This window comes from Eutrigla gurnardus (genome assembly GCF_963514095.1).
Source record: "Eutrigla gurnardus genome assembly, chromosome: 7".
Taxonomy (NCBI): domain Eukaryota; kingdom Metazoa; phylum Chordata; class Actinopteri; order Perciformes; family Triglidae; genus Eutrigla; species Eutrigla gurnardus.
The window spans coordinates 12,401,213-12,407,212 of record NC_139921.1 but is presented as its reverse complement, the minus strand read 5'-3'; the positions used below and the strand labels follow the sequence as shown (position 1 = coordinate 12,407,212).

General features: G+C 42.2%; 1 long non-coding RNA gene across 1 annotated transcript in view; it reads right to left on the bottom strand.

Annotated features, from left to right (window-relative positions):
* Nucleotides 1–241: 241 nt before the first annotated feature.
* LOC311016416 overlaps nucleotides 242–6,000 on the bottom strand; it is a 34,559-nt gene continuing 28,800 nt past the window's right edge. Inside the window, exon 3 of the long non-coding RNA XR_014597484.1 lies at nucleotides 242–380. This is a non-coding gene — a long non-coding RNA (uncharacterized lncRNA). The remainder of the gene's footprint in view (nucleotides 381–6,000) is intronic.

The window sequence follows — 6,000 nt, the reverse complement described above, 5'->3', positions numbered from 1 at the left end:
CTTTTTCCCCTGTTTGTCAGTCTCAACAGTAAACACAGTAAGCACGGTAAAGAAGACACTATTTAGCTTTGTTCACTCTTTTTATTAATGTTGTTTTAAGTCTCTTCCTCTGTTTCCTCAAATCTGTCAAAAACTTTTTAGTTTGCTGCATCCATAAGTTTTGCACAGAATTTGTTGGAGTCCTCTCTTTTTTCGAAGGCAAAAGTTTTCAGCTGGAGAATCCTCGTCACCATGATTCCCCATTCTTGCAGTGAACGGAGGATCTCTGCTTGTTCCACTTTGTCCATCGAAAGGACAGCAGGAAGTTTGAGTCTGCCTTGGAAATTTTCTTTGCTGCACCAGTCAGCTGCATTCACGCAATCCCTCAAAAGAATATTTTCCTGCAGAAAACAAAACAATTCAGTGTGGTCAAAGTATATAGTAGGCTACATATTTGTGTTGTTCTCAAATAATGCCTCAGAATTATTGAGCATTTGCAGTGCATAATTTTAAACGGAATACTGTTTTAATCAACATTTGTGTAATTCAAGACTTTACAGTTGTGAATTCTGTATTTCAAACATCTACTTCATTCACCTCCCAGATTCAGCTTGCATATGAAATACTTAATCTCCCAACAGGTACAGGTGTCTATCTAAGCTTCAAGGTTCATAATGTCAAACTAATGTTGTTGTGAACGTCATGTACAACTTCCGCCATCAGGTGTCACCTTTGAGCAAGTGAAGTGGGCTCTGGCCACTGAACAGCTGTGATGCCAATGCCGTAAAACCAGAACAACTTTGTTGTTGCTGTGTATTGCATTTAATAGTAAGAAGCAATTTAGTACTTTCAGCAACCCAGTTTTCTGGTGGATCAGAGCAACTTCACATATAGTTAGTTTTTTTTTGTTGCTGAGTGCAGAAATGAAGTTACTGTCAGTCAAACTATGTCAAATCTGCCTGTATTTATGTCTTCAAGACACTGACACTGCTTTCATATATGAAATATATGTTTCACATGATTAATCTCCAGAGAGTGTGTGTGTGTGTGTGTGTGTGTGTGTGTGTGTGTGTGTGTGTGTGTGTGTGTGTGTGTGTGTGTGGCGTCAGGATCGTTTCATATTACTTGCGCACCTATCAACTGAACGTGTCACACCCGCGTGCTTTGGGCGCCTGTGCAGCAGACAGCGCCTGACGTGTAATGTAGTTTCCTCATTGACTTATAATAGTCACGCGTTCACGCGTGATGACTGCTGCACGCCTGTGATCACATTACGCGGAGTAACTACATGTAACATTCATGCGTTTTTTAGCGAACGCACGCATTAACGCTTGCATGAAGATAATTGAACATTTTTGTCAGGCGCTCACATGTACGCGGAAATGACGTGCGCAAACTCTGTCACGCGTAACAAGAAGCTGCGTACATATGAAGCAGCGTGCGCACGTCTGTCTGTCACTGTTTGACAAATGTTGTTACGCGTTCACACGTACGTGCGGTCGCAGATTCTGATGCTGCGCGGCCGGAAGTTGATCTGCACGGTGCGCACACTGCGCGTAACATGAACGTGTAATGTAGTTGTTCTGTGTTCCATTTTCATCCAGTAGATGGTGCAATCGATCCAATGCGAGATACAGACATGGGTGGATGACGTGACATGGCAGTTTTGCTGTCTTCAGTGTCGAGATAAATAAGAGATTATTTCTTAGATGAGTGAGAACCAGTGTTGGGCAAGTTACTTCAAAAGCGTAATGCATTATTTATTACTTGTTACCAGGGCTGGACTGGCCATCGGGCATATCGGGCATTTGCCCGAAGGGCCGATGGCGATTTTGGGCCGAGCCTTTTTTTTTTTTTTTTTTTTACTAATGGTATTAGTGTTATTAATGGTATTAGTCATGATACATATTCAGTGTTTCCCACACATTGAATGGACTTAACTAGCGGCTCTAATAATAGGCCTAAACAGGAGGGCAGCAGCGCTTATTATAAGGGGAAATCCTCGCGGCTGGTTTGGTTCATCAACGTTCTGTTTTCCCCCGTCGCCATGGCAAGGCGTCCCCCGCACCGACCCCCCTTAGCTGCGCGAATTTGACAGTGCGTGCGCGTATGTCAAAACCAAAACACCAAGGAAGGCTGAGGAATAGTCACCCACTTATATTAATAATAATAATAGTCATAATAAACTAATAGTATAAAGCAGCCATCCCCAATTAGCGGCCCGCGGGCCAAATCCGGCCCGCAAGAGCAAATCCGGGCCGTGCGGACCCAGTGACTAACTAATAACCTGCCATAAGGTGAAATAAAGAGTCGGTAAAGTTGAAAATATATTCACAGATTCGGGATCAATACATCTGAAGTGAAACGTTTTCAAACACAAATGATGCCTCTTTCCCACCGTAATATCAAAGACTACGAGCTACAAGCACCAAAACACAGATTTTTTACAAAAATCAGCTGTCCTCCGAGCTGAACGGAGAACATTGATCTATATGCGCAGCCGGCAGCCGGGCGAGTGCGATGGGACCGTCTGCAAATTACAAGACAAAAGCAAGACACTGCAAACAAAAACCATTAACTCTACTGTTATACAATATTGTTTTCCTCTTGTGCGCCACTTGCTGTAGTGCTGTTGTTTTTTGTTGTTGATCAAAATATTCTCCAGGGGCATTCAAATAAATAAATCGTTGATATTGGACTTATTTTCTTTCAAGCGTACATTTTTATCTGTCCCTCAACACAGGCTATGACTACTACTACTATCTGCTACTACAACCAACCTGGACATAATTTGGCCCTCAGTGAAAACTAATTGGGGAACCCTGGAAGGCTCAGCACTGTGTTTTAGTCATTTTTCTTTTCATCTTTTCTTGAATGCTTAAACTCCTCAACCCCATTTAGTATGTCAACATTTTGTATTAGTACCAGCAGTTTGTAAGAAATTGGTCAGTAATTGATGTCATATTTTGGTTCTCAAAATTCACCAAATTGATGCATTAAAATTAAATCTATTAAAAATGTTCTCCCGGGGGGGCATGCCCCTGGACCCCCCTACAAGATCACAAGCCCCCCACGATAGAATCCTGTGGGAAACACTGCTATTGGTACACAAAACTGGTAGATCGGCCCCTTAGTCATGATTGATTCTGGGCTGGACCAATTACAGCCGAGGGGCGATGCCCGACAGTGTACAAGCATTGTCAGAAAAGAAATTGTTGTCATTCATAGGCTTCATTGTCTTTCAATCGATACCTGGTGGGCCGGTCTCGGCTGAAAATGCCAGGGCCGATTTTAGGTCCCAGTCCAGCCCTGCATGTTACTGTCATTTCAAAGTAATTAGTTACATTACAATATTACTGTCTTTGAATTGTAAGGCATTACACTACTTTTACATTACTTTTGCATTACTTTTCGCTAAAATAAAAGGAAATATGGATTTTTTGTTCTCAATAGATCTTCTTGTGTTCAATGCAGCTAATTACACAGCAGGATGTGATGTTTTTCGCTTCAAAATAAAAGAACGAAAAACAGAAAACATGTACTGTATCTAGGCTACTAACTTTGTGTCTGTGTTTTTCAATTAGCCTAAATCTAATAATAAAATTGTATAACATGTCTATATAGACCCCAGCTAGCAAAAGTTATGTGTGTAATTTAAAATGTGTTTTCAATTAAAGCAAGCTCTGTAAGAGCGAGGAGCTGTTTAAAAGCAAGAAAGTGCTTGGAGACTGTAAAGGGCATTTAAAACAATATTTATTCACAGAAATTATAAAAGGGGGTGTGGGGGGAAGGGGTTCGTAATTGTGGTAGCTTGGCAACACCGATCCTCCACGACCACCGCTGGTCTTCCACTTGCTGCGAGGGAAACAAGATGGCAGTCACTGCACTTTTACACCCAATACATGCACGCCACTTCATTTACGTCCTAAGATTGTTACTCACACGATGGGGCAGAGTATCAACTGTTCACCGTCACCTCGGGCACGCGCTTCTCTCGGACTAGGCCAGGGGTACTCAAATACAAATCCTCAAGGGCCACAAAGATGTTTTTCAATGACTCAAAGGTCCATTTATTGAGGTCGGTCAGGCCACATGTGATATACTGTATTTAGTGCATTTCTTTTTGTTGTTCTTAACTCTGAATTTTGAGGATATGTGTATGCTTTTGTCTCATAATGCCGTTTTCAAATTGGAAATCTTCATCACAGATAGTCTCCTGGCATATTAAGCACATGGGTCTTGTGCTGGTTGGAGAAAGAATGAATGCAAACGTTTCAGTCCATTCTTCTTTAAATTGGCGATTTTCACTGTCCACCTTTCTTTAGGCAGAGAACTTGGAACACGCCATTTTCATGTAATCTTTTTTCCCGTCTATGCTATCTATCTATGCTCCTACTGGCAAAGTGGCAATATGCGAACGGCTTCAAAAACGAAAGTGAAACTTAAAAATGCTGGCAGCGCGACCCAATAACAGGCTGTCTGTTGGCATGGAGACAAGTCCCGATACACGTGTTGACCCAACCAAAACACATACTGACTAAATAATAGTTCCGGGGCCGCCTATTGAGTACCGCTGGACTAGGCTATATTTCCTTTCCTTTGTGGTCCTCATAACTGCTGCTGTCTGTGGCAGGAGGCTACGTAACGTAGCCTACGTTACGTTACACAGTTGAGCCCGAGAGGAGGGGCCCATTTTCAATGTTTTGTTTACACTGCAACAAGCAATACTCCAGACTCTACTTTAAAACTTACACAACACAAATGACCTATGTATTTATAAAGTACTCACCATCTTTCCCACTCACCTTTCTCCTTCCTCTCTTCTTCTTCTTCTTCTTCTTCTTCTTCTTCTTCTTCTTCTTCTTCTTCTTCTTCTTCTTCTTCTTCTTCTTCCGTGAACACGTAACAACATTTGTCAAACAGTGACAGACAGACGTGCGCACGTTGCTTCATATGTACGCAGCTTCTTGTTACGCGTATGGCGTCAGAATCGTTTCATATTACTTGCGCAACTATCAACTGAACGCGTCACACCCGCGTGCTTTGACGCCTGTGCAGCACACAGCGCCTGACGTGTAATGTAGTTTCCTCATTGACTTATAATGGTCACGCGTTCACGCGCACGTTCACGCGTGATGGCTGCTGCACGCCTGTGATCACATTACGCGGAGTAACTACGTGTAACATTCATGCGTTTTTTAGCGAACGCACGCATTAACGCTCGCATGAAGATAATTGAACATTTTTGTCAGGCGCTCACATGTACGCGGAAACGACGTGCGCAGACTCTGTCACGCGTAACAAGAAGCTGCGTACATATGAAGCAGCGTGCGCACGTCTGTCTGTCACTGTTTGACAAATGTTGTTACGCGTTCACACGCACGTGCGGTCGCAGATTTTGATGCTGCGCGGCCGGAAGTTGATCTGCACGGTGCGCGGACTCCGCGTAACATGAACGCGTAATGTAGTTGTTCTGTGTTCCATTTTCATCCAGTAGATGGTGCAATCGATCCAATGCGAGATACAGACATGGGTGGATGACGTGACATTTTCATCCAGTAGATGGTGCAATCGATCCAATGCGAGATACAGACATGGGTGGATGACGTGACATGGCAGTTTTGCTGTCTTCAGTGTCAAACATGTATGAATATAAAATATATTTGCCAAAAACCTTCTCAATATTGTGCAGAACATTATGCTTTATGTGAACATACTCAACATTAAAACAGTTCATCACTCATTTTTTCAGAATTTTCAACCAAACATAACAAAATTCATATGGTGTGACTGTCCGGCACTTGTTTCTTGAACAAAACTAAGAAAAATAAATGCAAAAATTCTCAAAAAAATACAGAAAAATAATACAGATGTCTATTTGTGAGCCTACTCTTTTCAAAGTCCAAGCATATTGTTTTGAGTCAGTTCTAATCAAAAAGATTTTGTCCCACAAATTAAAATCATATGGTGTGACACTATTTTGGGATATTTCAACGGGCAACTGTTTTGACACCCTTGGGA